Below are 15617 nucleotides of genomic sequence, written 5' to 3'. Positions count from 1 at the left end.
TCTTCTTAATATCTTCTGCTTCTGTTAGGTCCATACCATTTCTGTCCTTTGTCGAGCCCATCTTTGCATGAAATGTTCCCTTGGTAGCTCTGATTTTCTTGAAGAGATCTCTAGTCTTTCCCATTCTGTTCTTTTCCTCTATTTCTTTGCATTGATTGCTGAAGAAGGCTTTCTTATCTCTTCTTGCTATTCTTTGGGACTCTGCATTCAGATGCTTATATCTTTCCTTTTCTCCTTTGTTTTTCACCTCTCTTCTTTTCACAGCTATTTGTAAGGCCTCCCCAGACAGCCATTTTGCTTTTTTGCATTTCTTTTCCATGGGGATGGTCTTGATCACTGCCTCCTGTACAATGTCACAAACCTCATTCCATAGTTCATCAGGCACTCTATCTGTCAGATCTAGGCCCTTAAATCTATTTCTCACTTCCACTGTATAATCATAAGGGATTTGATTGAGGTCATACCTGAATGGTCTAGCGGTTTTCCCTACTTTCTTCAATTTGAGTCTGAATTTGGTAATAAGGAGTTCATGATCTGAGCCACAGTCAGCTCCTGGTCTTGTTTTTGTTGACTGTATAGAGCTCCATCTTTGGCTGCAAGGAATATAATCAGTCTGATTTCGGTGTTGACCATCTGGTGATGTCCATGTGTAGAGTCTTCCCTTGTGTTGTTGGAAGAGGGTGTTTGCTATGACCAGTGCATTTTCTTGGCAAAACTCTATTAGTCTTTGCCTTGCTTCATTCCGCATTCCAAGGCCAAATTTGCCTGTTACTCCAGGTGTTTCTTGACTTCCTACTTTTGCATTCCAGTCCCCTATAATGAAAAGGACATCATTTTTGGGTGTTAGTTCTAAAAGGTCTTGTAGGTCTTCATAGAACCATTCAACTTCAGCTTCTTCAGTGTTACTGGTTGGGTCATAAACTTGGATTACTGTGATATTGAATGGTTTGCCTTGTAGACGAACAGAGATCATTCTGTCATTTTTGAGATTGCATCCAAGTACTGCATTTCGGACTCTTTTGTTGACCATGATGGCTACCCCCTTTCTTCTGAGGGATTCCTGCCCGCAGTAGTAGACATAATGGTCATCTGAGTGAAATTCACCCATTCCAGTCCATTTTAGTTCCCTGATTCCTGGAATGTCGACGTTCCCTCTTGCCATCTCTTGTTTGACCACTTCCAATTTGCCTTGATTCGTGGACCTGACATTCCAGGTTCCTATGCAATATTGCTCTTTACAGCATCGGACCTTGCTTCTATCACCAGTCACATCCACAGCTGGGTATTGTTTCTGCTTTGGCTCCATCCCTTCATTCTTTCTGGTATTATTTCTCCACTGCTCTCCAGTAGCGTGTTGGGCACCTACTGACCTGGGGAGTTTCTCTTTCAGTATCCTATCATTTTGCCTTTTCATACTGTTCATGGGGTTCTCAAAGCAAGAATACTGAAGTGGTTTGCCATTCCCTTCTCCAGTGGACCACATTCTGTCAGACCTCTCCACCATGACCCGCCCATCTTGGGTTGCCCAGCGGGCATAATTTCATTGAGTTAGACCTGGCTGTGTTCCTAGTGTGATTAGATTGACTAGTTTTCTGTGAGTATGGTTTCAATATATCTGCCCTCTGATGCCCTCTTGCAACACCTACCATCTTACTTGGGTTTCTCTTACCTTGGGCGTGGGGTATCTCTTCACGGCTGCTCCAGCAAAGCACAGCCACTGCTCCTTACTTTGGACAAAGGGTATCTCCTCACTGCTGCCCTTCCTGACCTTCAATGTGGGATAGCTCCTCTAGGCCCTGCTGCGCCTGTGCAGCCACCGCAATAGTGGCTACCATATTGGATAGTGCAGAATAACTTCTCAAGACCTTAAGTTCTTCTTGTTTAAAAGGTGGGAGCTGAGCTAAGTGATCTCCTTTGCCTTTTAGTTCTAAAATGCTGTCATTCTAATTCAGCAGAAAAAAATTCATGTTCACATAAGAGTTCAAATTTTGACTTCCTAAAACTGTATTTCCAAATGATAAATTATATACCTTTACATATAGAAAGTATGTAAATAATGACCTTCACCAATTTAAATCAAATGTGTATAAATGATATTTTGGACACTATAGAGCATATATTGTGACTTAATTGCTGGAGAAAATAAGGTGTACTTGGGGAAGAGTCAGAGAACTGCAAGAGGAGAATTAAAGAGTTGAGAAACAAGACAGTGAATAAAGGTTAAGAAACTGGGATCATTTAGGAAAAAAAGACTGACAGGAGACAATATATTCAAGTATTTACGAAGGGTTATTAGACATGGTATCCAGATATTCTCCATTATTGTTGTTGTTCAGCTGATAAGTCATGTCCAACTCTCTGCAACCCCATGAATTGCAGCACACCAGGCTTCCCTATCCTTTACTATCTCCTAGAGTTTACTCAAACTCAAATTAAGTTAAACAGGAAATAAGTTATATTGACGTACTTTCAGAGTTTGGTATATTAAATCCTGAAAAGAAACTCAGATTTTTATTTAACAGTTTTAAACCATTTTTGTGCCACGTGTCATGTTGAAGATATGCACATTTCAAAATAATAATCACAGGACATTAACACTACAAACAAATTGGAATAACTGCTTAATAGCTCTTTTTTAAATTTACTTTTTAATTGGAGGAAAACTGCTTTACAATGTTGTGTTGGTTTCTAGATCTTTTAAAATAGAATTAGTTGTCAACTTTTAGGTAATATTCAAGACATCACTCTTTGAGATCCTTTACAACATGAATATGTTACCAAACATACATTTTTCAATTATCAATACATATTGTATACTAGATGTAGATATTTCTAGAATAAATGATGACATGAAAGGGATACTTATCTATAGAACAGTGAAGCATAGTGTTTACAAAGTATGATGTGTAATATTATTGATAAAATCCAGATTGCTATCTCCAGGGTTTCTGATTCAGTAGGTCTGGGTTATGGTCTGAACATTTACATTTCTAACAAGTTTTTAGCAATGCTAATGCTGCTAGTTTGGGGACCACACCTTGAGAACAATTGATAGAGAATATAATAAATTTAATATTTTTAGAAAACACCGTTCCATTTTCACTATAATTTAGAAAAGTATATAGTAAAGCCTGAGACTAGTAACTTTTCCTTTCAAGCCTGGATAAGGAAAGCACAACCCTGAATTTGACAACCTATGTTGTGTATAGCACTGCTGCTGCTGCTAAGTCACTTCAGTCGTGTCCGACTCTGTGCGACCCCATAGATGGCAGCCCACCAGGCTCCCCCGTCCCTGGGATTCTCCAGGCAAGAACACTGGAGTGGGTTGCCATTTCCTTCTCCAATGTATGAAAGTGAAAAGTGAAAGTGAATTCGCTCGGTCGTGTCCAACTCTTAGCGACCCCATGGACTGCAGCCTCCCAGGCTCCTCTGTCCCTGGGATTTTCCAGGCAAGAGTACTGGAGTGGCGTGCCATTGCCTTCTCCTGTGTATAGCACTAGAGAGGCTCTTTGGGGACTCAATTACATGTTCCACTTAAGTTCTACCCTAAGTCTGAAGGGCTTCATACTCCAAAGTTCTTCACATCCCACGGTCAGAATAAATTTTAATTTCTCCCATATGGATAACCAGCTAGATTTTAGGAGAGAAAGATATTTGATTTTAAATGATTATTTTTACTGTGTTATATATGACATTACATTGAAAAAAGAAGCTTATTAACCAAAATGCATTAGAGTGCTAAAACTATATATTTTATATATATGTATTTGAAAGTGATCCTTCTGTAATAGGCTTGACATGTCCTCCAACACAGAAGAACAAGATCGAACAATTTACTCATGCCCCTAACCTTTTCTGGAAGGGTATTATACCTTGGTATATTGTTTATTAGTTTAGGCAACTAGCTCATCCAAGTAGCAACCTAAGTAGTGGTGGTTTATGGTGATTTAGTCTCTAAATTGTGTCCGATTCTGTGCAATCCCATGGACTGTAGCCTGCCAGGCAATCTGTCCATGGGATTCTCCAGGCAAGAATACTGGAGTGGGTTGCCATTTCCTTCACCAGGGGATCTTCCTGACCTAGGGATCGAACCCAGGTCTCCTGCATTGCAGGCAGATTCTTTACCTGAGGAGAGTTACTTATAAATATTTTTTCTGCTCTCAGGGAAAGTGTCCACATAACTGTTAGAAAAGCCCACTGAAGTCAGCGAAAAGTTGACATTATAACTTTTTACAAAGAAGTACTGTTTACATAGTCTAGCTTATGTGTTTTCTAATCCAATACTGTGTTAACTGAACAGGGGTGAACATGGTTTGGGTTTTTAAAATAATTATTTACATATAGAGTCCCTCTTGAAAGCACTTTAAACAATTCACAGTTGTTTTTTGCTATTATAGAAGAATCTCCTTCAAACCATAGACTATTTTATAATTATTGATTAGTGCCTAATATGGAACATGCATAACAATCAGTAAAGATTGTAGTGATAAACATTTATATTACCGGATTTAGAACATGAATTAGAATAAAAGAATAATTTCAGAACTATTTAACTCACAAATGCACACAAAATATCTTCTAACTTTTTAAAATGGAGAACTCTGAAATAATGTCTTTGAGTTAAATAAGGAGGTACTCCTGACAAACCTGTATGCACGTCCGGAATTAAAAATTAGAACCGGCACTGCAACCATGTGTAAAAGAATGAAACTAGAACACTTTCTAACACCTACAGAAAAATAAACTCAAAGTGGATTACAGATCTAAACATAAGACCAGAAACTATAAAACTCTTAGAGGAAAACACAGGCAGAACACTCTCTGACATAAATCACAGCAAGATCCTCTATGACCCACCTCCCAGAGTAATGGAAATAAAAACAAAAATAAACAAGTGGGACCTAATTAAACTTAAAAGCTTTTGCACAATGAAGGAAATTATAAGCAAGGTGAAAAGACAGCCTTCAGAATGGGACAAAATAATAGCAAATGAAACAACTGACAAAGAATTAATCTCCAAAATATGCAAGCAATTCATGCAGCTCAATACCAGAAAAACAAACAAGCCAATCAAAAAGTGGGCAAAAGAACTAAACAAACTTTTCTCCAAAAAAGACATACAGATGGCTGATAAACACATGAAAAGATGGCTCAACATCGCTCATTATTAGAGAAATGCAAATCAAAACCACAATGAGGTACCATCTCATGCTGGTTAGAATAGCCATCACCAAAAATTCTACAAACAATAAATGCTGGTGAGGTTGTGGAAAAAAGGGAACCCTCTTGCACTGTTGGTGGGGAATGCAAACTAGTACAGCCACTATGGAGAACAGTGTGGAGATTGCTTAAAAAACTGGGAACAGAACTGCCATACCACACAGCAATCCCACTGCTGGGCACACACACTGAGGAAACCAGAATTGAAAGAGACACGTGTACCCCAATGTTCATTGCAGCACTGTTTACAATAGTTAGGACATGGAAGCAACCTAGATGTCAACTGGCAGATGAATGGATAAAGTTGTGGAACATATATACACAATGGAATATTACTCAGCTATAAAAAGGAGTGCATTTGAGTCAGTTCTAATGAGGTGGAAGAAACGAGCCTATTATATAGAGGGAAGTAAGTCAAAGAAAAACAAATACTGTATATTAACCCATATATACAGAATTTAGAAAAACAGTAAAGATGATCCTACATGCAGGGGAGCAGAGGAGACACAGATGTAAAGAACAGAATTTTGGACTCTGTGGGAGAAGGCGAGGGTGGGATGATTGGAGAGAATAGCACTGAAACATGTATATCACCATATGTGAAATAGATCACCAGTGCAAGTTTGATGCATGAAACAACACAGAATAACCCAGAGGGATGGGGTTGGGAGGGAGATAGAAGGGGGGCTCAGGATGGAGGGAAACATAAGTACCCATGGTTGATTCATGTCAATGTATGAGAAGAGCCATCACAATATTCTCAAGTAATCATCCTTCAATCAAAATAATTTTTTTAAAAAAAGAACACCACATGGATAAATAGACTGGTTCAGAATTGGGAAAGGAGGACAACAAGGCTGTGTATTGTCACCCTGCTTATTTAACTTCAGTGCAGGGTCAGTTCAGTTCAGTCCTTCAGTCGTGTCTGACTCTTGGTCACCCCATGGTCTGCAGCACGCCAGGCTTCCCTGTCTATCACAAACTCCTGGAGCTTGCTCAAACGCATGTCCATTGGGTTAGTGATGCCATCCAAACATCTCATCCTCTGTTTTTCCCTTCTCCTGCCTTCAAAAATTCCTAGCATCAGGGTTTTTTCAAATGAGTCAGCTCTTTGCATCAGGTGGCAAGAGTACTGGAGTTTCAGCTTCAGTATCAGTCCTTCCAATGAATATTCAGGGTTGATTTCCTTTAGGATGGATTGGTTTGATCTCCTTGCAGTCCAAGGGACTCGCAAGAGTCTTCTCCAACAACCACAGTTCAAAAGCATCAATTCTTCAGTGCTCAGCTTTCTTTATGGTCCAGCTCTCATATCCATACATGACTACTGGAAAAACCATACTTTTGACTAGACAGACATTTGTTAGCAAAGTAATGTCTCTGCTTTTCAATATGCTGTCTAGGTTGGTCATAGCTTTTCTTCCAAAGAGCAAGCGTCTTTTAATTTCATGGCTGCAGTTACCATCTGCAGTGATTTTGAAGCCCCCCAAAATAAAATCTGTCACTGTTTCCATTGTTTCCCCATCTATTTGCTATGAAGTGATGGGACCAGAAGCCATGATCTTGGTTTTCTGAATGTTGAGCTTTAAGCCATGTTTTTCACTCTCCTCCTTCACTTTCGTCAAGAGGCTCTTTAGTTCCTCTTCACTTTCTGCCATAAGGATGGTGTCATCTGAGTATCTCAGATTATTGATATTTCTCCCAGCAATCTGGATTCCAGCTTGTGCTTAATCCAACCAGGCATTTCACATGATGTACTCTGCACAGAAGTTAAATAAGCAGGGTGACAATATACAGCCTTGATGCACGCCTTTCCCAAATTGGAACCAGTCTGTTGTTCCATGTCCAGTTCTAACTGTTGCTTCTTGACCTGCATACAGATTTCTCAAGAGGCAGGTCAGTGGTCTGGTATTCCCATCTCTCGAAGAATTTTCCACAGTTTGTTGTGATCCACACAGTCAAAGGCTTTAGCATAGTCAGCAAAAGAGGCAGATTTTTTTTTTTTTTAACTCCCTTGCTTTTTCTTCCCTGGTGGCTTAGAGGGTAAAGCATATGTCTGCAATGCAGGAGACCCGAGTTCAATCCCTGGGTCGAGAAGATCCCCTGGAGAAGGAAATGGCAACCCACTCTAGTACTCTTGCCTGGAAAATCCCATGGATGGAGGACCTTCGTAGGCTACAGTCCATGGGGTCACAAAGAGTTGGACACGACTGAGTGACGACATGTTTGTTACTTTTTCTATGATCCAGTTGATACTGGCAATCTGGTCTCCAGTTCCTCTGACTTTTCTAAATCCAGCTTCAACATCTGGAAGTTTACAGCTCATGTACTAGTGAAGCCTGGCTTGGAAAATTTTGAACATTACTTTGCTACTGTGTGAGATGAGAGCAATTGTGTGGTGGTTTGAGCATTTTTGACATTACCTTTCTTTGGGATTTGGAATGAAAATGACCTTTTCCAGTCCTGTGGCCACTGCTGAGTTTTCCAAATTTGCTGGCATATTGAGTGCAGCACTTGCACAGCATCATCTTTCAGGATCTGAAATAGCTCAGCTCGAATTCCATCACCTCCACTAGCTTTGTTCGTAGTGATGCTTCCCAGGGCCCACTTGACTTCACATTCCAGGATGTCTGGCTCTAGGTGAGTGATCACACCATCATGGTTATCTGGGTCATGTAGATCTTTTTGGTACAGTTCTTCTGTGTATTCTTGCCACCTCTTCTTAATATCTTCTGCTTCTGTTAGGTCCATACCATTTCTGTCCTTTATCGAGCCCATCTTTGCATGAAATTTTCCCTTGGTATCTCTAATTTTCTTGAAGAGATCTCTAGTCTTTCCCATTCTGTTCTTTTCCTCTATTTCTTTGCATTGATCATTGAGGAAGGCTTTCTTATCTCTCCTTGCTGTTCTTTGGAACTCTGCACTCAAATGGGTATGTCTTTCCTTTTCTCCTTTGCCTTTCACTTCTCTTCTTTTCTCAGCTATTTCTAAGACCTCCTCTGACAACCATTTTGCCTTTTTGCATTTCTTTTTCTTGGGGATAGTCTTGATCACTGCCTCCTGTACAATGTCATGAACTTCCATCCTTCGTTCTTAAGGCACTTTGTCTATCAGATGTAATCCTTTGAATCTAGTTGTCACTTCCACTGTATAATTGCAAGGGATTTCATTCAGGTCATACCTGAATGGTCTAGTGGTTTTCCCTACTTTCTTCAATTTGAGCCTGAATTTGGCAATACAGAGTTCATGATCTGAGCCACAGTCAGCTCCTGGTCTTGTTTTTGCTGACTGTATAGTCTTTCTATCTTTGCCTGCAAAGAGTATAATCAACTTGATTTTGGTATTGACCATCTGGTGATGTCCATGTGTAGAGTCTTCTCTTGTGTTGTTGGAAGAGGGTGTTTGCTATGACCAGTGCATTCTTTTGGCAAAACTCTTTTAGCCTTTGCCCTGCTTCATTCTGTACTCCAAGGTCAAATTTGCCTGTTACTCCAGGTGTTTCTTGACTTCCTACTTTTGCATTCCAGTCCCCTATGATGAAAAGGATATCTTTTTTGGGTGTTAGTTCTAGAAGGTCTTGTAGGTCTTTATGGAACCAATCAATGTCAGCTTCTGCAGCTTTACTGATTGGGACGTAGTCTTGGAATACTGTGATATTAAATGGTTTGCCTCAGGCTTACCTGACAACTTAGTTGGTAAATAATCCACCTGCAATGTGGGAAACCTGGGTTCAATCCCTGTGTTGGGAAGATCCCCTGGAGAAGGGAAATGCTACTCACTCCAGTATTCTGGCCTGGAGAATTCCATGGAGTTGCGAAGAGTCAGACACAACTGAGCGACTTTCTATGCAGAGTACATCATGAGAAATGCTGGACTGGATGAATCACAAGGTGGAATAAAGATTGCCAGGAGAAATATCAACAGCTTCAGATATGCAGATGATACCACTCTAATTGCAGAAAGTGAAGGAGAACTAAAGAGCCTCCTGATGAAGGTGAAAGAAGCTAGTGAAAAAGCTGACTTGAAACTCAATATTCAAAAACTAAGATCATGGCATCTGGTCCCATCACTTCATGACAAAGAGAAGGGGGAAAAGTAGAAGCAGTGACAGATTCTGTTTTGTTGGGCTCCTGCAGACAGTGACTGCAGCCATGAAATTAGAAGACGCTCGCTCCTTGGAAGCAAAACTGTGACAAATCTAGACAGCAGATTAAAAAGGAGAAACATCACTTTTCTGACAAAGGTCTCTCTCGTCAGAGCTATGGGTTTTCCAGTAGTCATGTATGGATGTGAGAGTTGAAACATAAAGAAGACTGAGCACCAAAGAATCGATGGTTTCAAACTGTGGTGTTGGAGGAGACTCTGGAGAGTCCCTTGGACAGTAAGGAGATCAAACCAGTCAATCCTAAAGAATATCAACCCTTAATATTCACTGGAAGGACTGATGCTGAAGCTGAAGTTCCAATACTTTGGCCACCTGATGCAAAGAGATGATTCATTGGAAAAGACCCTGATGTTGGGAAAGATTGAAGGCAGGAAGAGAAGAGGGTGGCAGAGGATGAGATGATTAGTCAGCATATCTGACTCAATGGATACAAATTTGAGCAAACTCAGGAGATAGTGGAAGACAGAGGAGACTGGCGTTCTACAGTCCATGGGTTGTAAAGAGTCAGACACAACTTAGCAACTGAATAACAATCCCAACAACATCAGGTCAAGTAGAAATTTCTCCTGAAAGCTGTTCCTTAATTTCTTCTCATGCATTTATATCAATTTTCTGTTGATGGGTGAGGCTGTGTTCCCTCCCTCTTGTTTGGCCTGAGACCAAACAATGTTAGGGGTAATGGCGGTAATGGCGCCTCCTTCAGAAGGGCTTAGGCCAGGACTGTTGTATTCAGTGCCCCCAACCCCGAGGCAGGCCACTGTCGACCTCTGCCTCTGCCAGAGACTCCTGGACACTCACAGGCAAGTCTGGCTCAGTCTCTTGTGGGGTCACTGCTCCTTTCTCCTGGGTCCTGGTGCACACAAGGTTTTATTTGTGCCCTGCAAGAGCCTGTTTCCCCAGTCCTGTAGAAGTTCTGTAATCAAATCCCACTGGCCTCCAAAGTCAAATTCCCAGGGGGTTCTCAGTCCCTTTCTCAGATCCCCAGGTTGGGAAATCTGCTGTGGGTCCTAGAACTTTTGTAACAGTGAAAGAATTTCTTTGGTGTAATTGTTCCCCAGTTTGTGGGTCATCTGCTCAGTGGCTCAATGGTGGGGCTCTCACACCTTGCCTCCCAAGTCTGCTGCAGCCAGAGCCCCTGTCCCCGTGGCAGGCCACTGCTGACCACTGCCTCCGCAGACACTCAAACACTCAACGGCAGGTCTGGCTCAGTCTCTGTGGGGTCTCTGGGTCCTGGTGCAAACAAGGTTTTCTTTGAGCTCTCCAAGTGTTTCTGGCTGGTACGGATTTGATTCTAAGTGCAGTTTCTCCCCTCCTGCTGTCTTGTTGGGGCTTCTCCTTTGGCCTTGGATGTGGGGTATCTATTTGGTGGAATCCAACATTCTCCTATTGATGGTGTTTAGCAGTGAGTTGCAATTTTGGAGTTCTCACAGGAGAAGATGAGCACACGTCCCTCTACTCCACCATCTGGATTAAAGATTTACTGAGCATGGCTCTGCCCACCAGAACAAGACCCAGATTCCCCCAAAGCCAATCCCTCCCATCAGAAACCTTTCACAAGCCTCTTATCCTCATCCATCAGAGGGCAGACAGACTGAAAACCACAGAAAACTAACCAAACTGATCACATGGTTCACAGCCTGGTCTAACTCAGTGAAACTATGAGTCATGCAGCATAGGGCCACCTAAGATGGATGGGTCATGGTGGAGAGTTCTGACAAAACGTGGTCCACTGGAGAAGGGAATGGCAAACCACTTCAGTATTCTTGCCTTGAGAACCCCATGAACAGTATGAAAAGGCAAAAAGATATGACACTGAAAGATGAACTCCCCAGGTTGGTAGGTGCCCCATATGCTACTGGAGAAGAGTGGAGAAATAACTCCAGAAAGAATGAAGAGACAGAGCCAAAGCGAAAACAACACCCAGTTATGGATGTGACTGGTGATGGAAGTAAAGTCTGATGCTATAAAGAACAATATTGCATAAGAACATGGAATGTTAGGTCCATGAATCAAGGTAAATTGGAAATGGTCAAACAGGAGATGTGAAGAGTGAACATCGACATTTTAGGAATCAATGAACTAAAATGGACTGGAATGGGCAAATTTAATTTAGATGACCATTATATCTACTACTGTGGGCAAGAATCCCTTAGAAAAAAGGAATAGCCCTCACAGTCAATAAAAGAGTCTGAAATGCAGTACTTGGATGCAATCTCAAAAACAACAGAATGAACTCTGTTTATTTCCAAGGCAAACCATTCAATATCACCATAATCCAAGTCTATGCCCCAACCAGTAACACTGAAGAAGCTGAAGTTGAACAGTTCTATGAAGACTTATAAGACCTTCTAGAACTAACACCCCCAAAAGATGTTCTTTTCATCACAGGGGACTGGAATGCAAAAGTAGGAAGTCAAGAAACACCTGGAGTAACAGGCAAGTTCAGCCTTGGAGTACAGAATGAAGCAGGGCAAAGGCTAACAGAGTTCTGCCAAGAGAATGCACTGATCATAGCAAACACCCTCTTCCAACAACACAAGAGAAGATTCTACATATGGACATCACCCAATGGTCAATACAAAAATCAGATTGATTATATTCTTTGCAGCCAGAGATGGAGAAGCTCTCTACAGTCAGCAAAAACAAGACCAGGAGCTGACTGTGGCTCAGATCATGAACTCTGTATTGCCAAATTCAGATTTAAAATTGAAGAAAGCAGGAAAACCACTAGATCATTCATGTATGGCCTAAATCAAATCCCATAAAAGTATACAGTCAAAGTGACATACATTCAAGGGATTAGATCTGATAGAGTGCCTTAAGAACTATGGACAGAGGTTCATGACATTGTACAGGAGGCAGTGATCAAGACTATCCCCAAGAAAAAGAAATGCAAAAAGGCAAAATGGTTGTCAGAGGACGACTTAGAAATAGCTGAGAAAAGAAGAGAAGTGAAAGGCAAAGGAGAAAAGGAAAGACATACCCATTTGAGTGCAGAGTTCCAAAGAGCAGCAAGGAGAGATAAGAAAGCCTTCCTCAGTGATCAATGTAAAGAAATAGAGGAAAACAATAGACTGGGAAAGACTAGAGATCTCTTGAAGAAAATTAGAGATACCAAGGGAATATTTCATGCAAAGATGGGCACAATAATGGACAGAAACAGTATGGAGCTAACAGAAGCAGAAGATGGTAAGAAGAGGTGACAAGCATACACAAAAGAACTATACAAAAAAGATCATCATGACCCACATAACCACAATGCTGTGATCACTCACCTAGAGCCAGACATCATGAAATGTGAAGGCAAGTGGGCCAAACCAAGCTAGTGGAGGTGATGGAATCCGAGCTGAGCTATTTCAGATCCTGAAAGATGATGCTATGCAAGTGCTGCACTCAATATGCCAGCAAATTTGGAAAACTCAGCAGTGGCCACAGGACTGGAAAAGGTCATTTTTTTCCAATCCCAAAGAAAGGCAACGCCAAAGAATGTTCAAACTACTGCATAATTGCTCTCATCTCACACAGTAGCAAAGTAATGCTCAAAATTCTCCAAGCTAGGCTTCAACAATACATGAACTGAACTTATAGATGTTGAAGCTGGATTTAGAAAAGGAAGACAAAGCAGAGATCAAATTGCCAACATTCACTGGATCACAGAAAAAGAAAAAAAGTTCCAGAAAAATGTCTACTTCTGGTTTATTGACTACCCAAAGCCTTTGGCAGTGTGGATCACAACAAACTGTGGAAAATTCTTCAAGAGATGGGAATACCAGACCACCTTACCTGCCTCCTGAGAAATCTGTATGCAGGTCAAGAAGCAACAGTTAGAACCGGACATGGAACAACAGACTGGTTCCAAACTGGGAAAGGAGTATGTCAAGGCTGTATAGGCAGAGTACATCATGCAAAATGCCTGGCTAGATGAAACACAAGCTGGAATCAAGATTGCTGGGAGAAATATCCATGATCTCAGATATGCAGATGACACCATCCTTATGGCAGAAAGTGAAGAGGAACTAAAGAGCCTCTTGATGAAAGTGAAAGAGGAGAGTGAAAAAGCTGGCTTAAAACTCAATATTCAAAAAACTAAGATCATGGCATCCGCTCCCATCACTTCATGGCAAATAGATGGGGAAACAAGGGAAACAGTGACAGACTTTATTTGGGGGGGCTCCAGAATCACTCTGGATAGTGACTGCAGCCATGAAGTTAAAAGACACTTGCTCCTTGGAAGAAAAGCTATGACCAACCTAGACAACATATCGAAAAGCAGAGACATTACTTTGCTGACAAAGGTCCATCTAGTCAAGGCTATGGTTTTTCCAGTAGTCATATATGCATATGAGATTTGGACTGTGAAGAAAGCTGAGCACAGAAGAATTGATGCTTTTGAACTGTGGGTGTTGGAGAAGACTCTTGAGAGTCCCTTGGACTGCAAGGAGATCCAACCAGTTCATCCTAAAGCAAATCAGTCCTGAATATTAATTGAAAGGACTGATGTTGAAGCTGAAGCTCCAGTACTTTGGCCAGCTGATGGGAAGATCCAACTCCCAAGAAAAGACCCTGATGCTGGGAAATTTTGAAGGCAGGAGGTGAAGGGGTTGATAGAGTATGAGAAGGCTGGATGGCATCACCGACTCAATGGACATGAGCCTGAGCAAGCTCCAGGAGTTGGTGATGGATAAGGAAGCCTGGTGTGCTGCAGTCCCTGGGATCACAAAGAGTTGGACACGACTGAGTGACTTAACTGTACTGAATTATCCCAAGTCAACTAAATCTTGGCGCTTCTTCATCCTCATTATGCAATAATAAAAACTCATTCATACTTCCTATTTAATTTTTTTATTATCCTATGAAATAGGCATCATTATGCCAATTACTACCAATGCCTGGCAGAAAGTCAGCACTCTACAATACTTATACAAATGTTTCATCTTAATTTTATCCACTCCTATAGTTAGCACACCACTAGGAAGATCCAAAAATAGAAGGGAATAAGCAGAAGCTTTGAAGCTATGAGAGAAGAGAAATCATGAGAAAGAGATGGAAGAAAAGAGTTCTCCAGCTTTAGACCAAAGAGAAGCTGAGTACGGGTCACTATGATAGAGAATTTACAAATAGACAGTGATGGATTCTGCAAGATTTAGAGTCCCCGTCCCCTCCCCCCACACATCATAAGGTTAGGGCTACAAAGAATCCTGAGCAAGGTATAATGCTCCATGATGTCCGACTCCAGGCACTAGGACTGTTTCCTTCTCCTTCCTGTGAACTCTTAAGTTAGAGTCTCATGAACTGAGGTAATCTATGTCCCGCACGGTATGAAAAGCCCTAAAATTATATTGTGCAATAAAATGTTTCCAAGCATCTCCTTTGGGACAAAAGATTGTGTCTCTTTACACTTTCAGCTGGACTTCCCCAATATCAATCCAGATTGTCCTTGACATTTAACACTAAGACTTTATAATCCTAAACCAGCACTTATTGGTCAATAGAAATAAGTAAAATATTTCTTAGATGACAGAGTTCCTATACCCTCTTATCTTTCTATATGTATAAATTTGTCAATAACCCTTTTGAAATTATCTGAAATTAAATGTAATATGCCTTATGGGAAGTTTGAATTCTGGACTTAAAACTGCGGATTCAAATTCAGCTCTACCATCTACTAGCAGTACAACTTTGGCAAGCTTGTCTCTGCCTGTTTCCTCATCTATAACAGGTTTCTTTTAATGAAAGAATTGTTATAAGGATTAAATGACTTAGCCCAGTGTTTGGCATAATGTTAACTGTTCCTTTCATTCCATCAAGAACATTTGAAAAGTCAGGCAAATTCACTAGCACTTATTAAATGTTGTAAGTCCTACAGGTATATGATATAGAAACATCTGTCTGTTCTGTGGAGACTGAATTTTCACAATCAGAGTCATGGAAGCAAACCCAAATCTTTACTCTGGAGCTCTGGGGTCCCTCCCTACCTCTCTCCCTTCCTTCTTTTCTTTTTATTGAGTGTCTATTGTTAAGCATTTACTGGCATAAGAATAAAAGATGGGAGATATTGTTGTAGAAGCTCCCAGAGTGGTGTCGGGGACACAGAAACATACAAACATTACGACTATGATAAAAGCCATGATGGAAGTGGTGGGCGGCTTCTGTGAGAGCCCAGAGGAGCGGCCTCTCAGCTGCTGTTGGGTGGAGGCCAGTGAGAAGGGCAGAGCCCAGGAGGACTTCCCACTGA

This window comes from Capricornis sumatraensis, chromosome 16 (genome assembly GCF_032405125.1).
Source record: "Capricornis sumatraensis isolate serow.1 chromosome 16, serow.2, whole genome shotgun sequence".
Taxonomy (NCBI): Eukaryota; Metazoa; Chordata; class Mammalia; order Artiodactyla; family Bovidae; genus Capricornis; species Capricornis sumatraensis.
The sequence above is the reverse complement of the archived record's forward strand: the minus strand, read 5'-3'. Positions refer to the sequence as shown.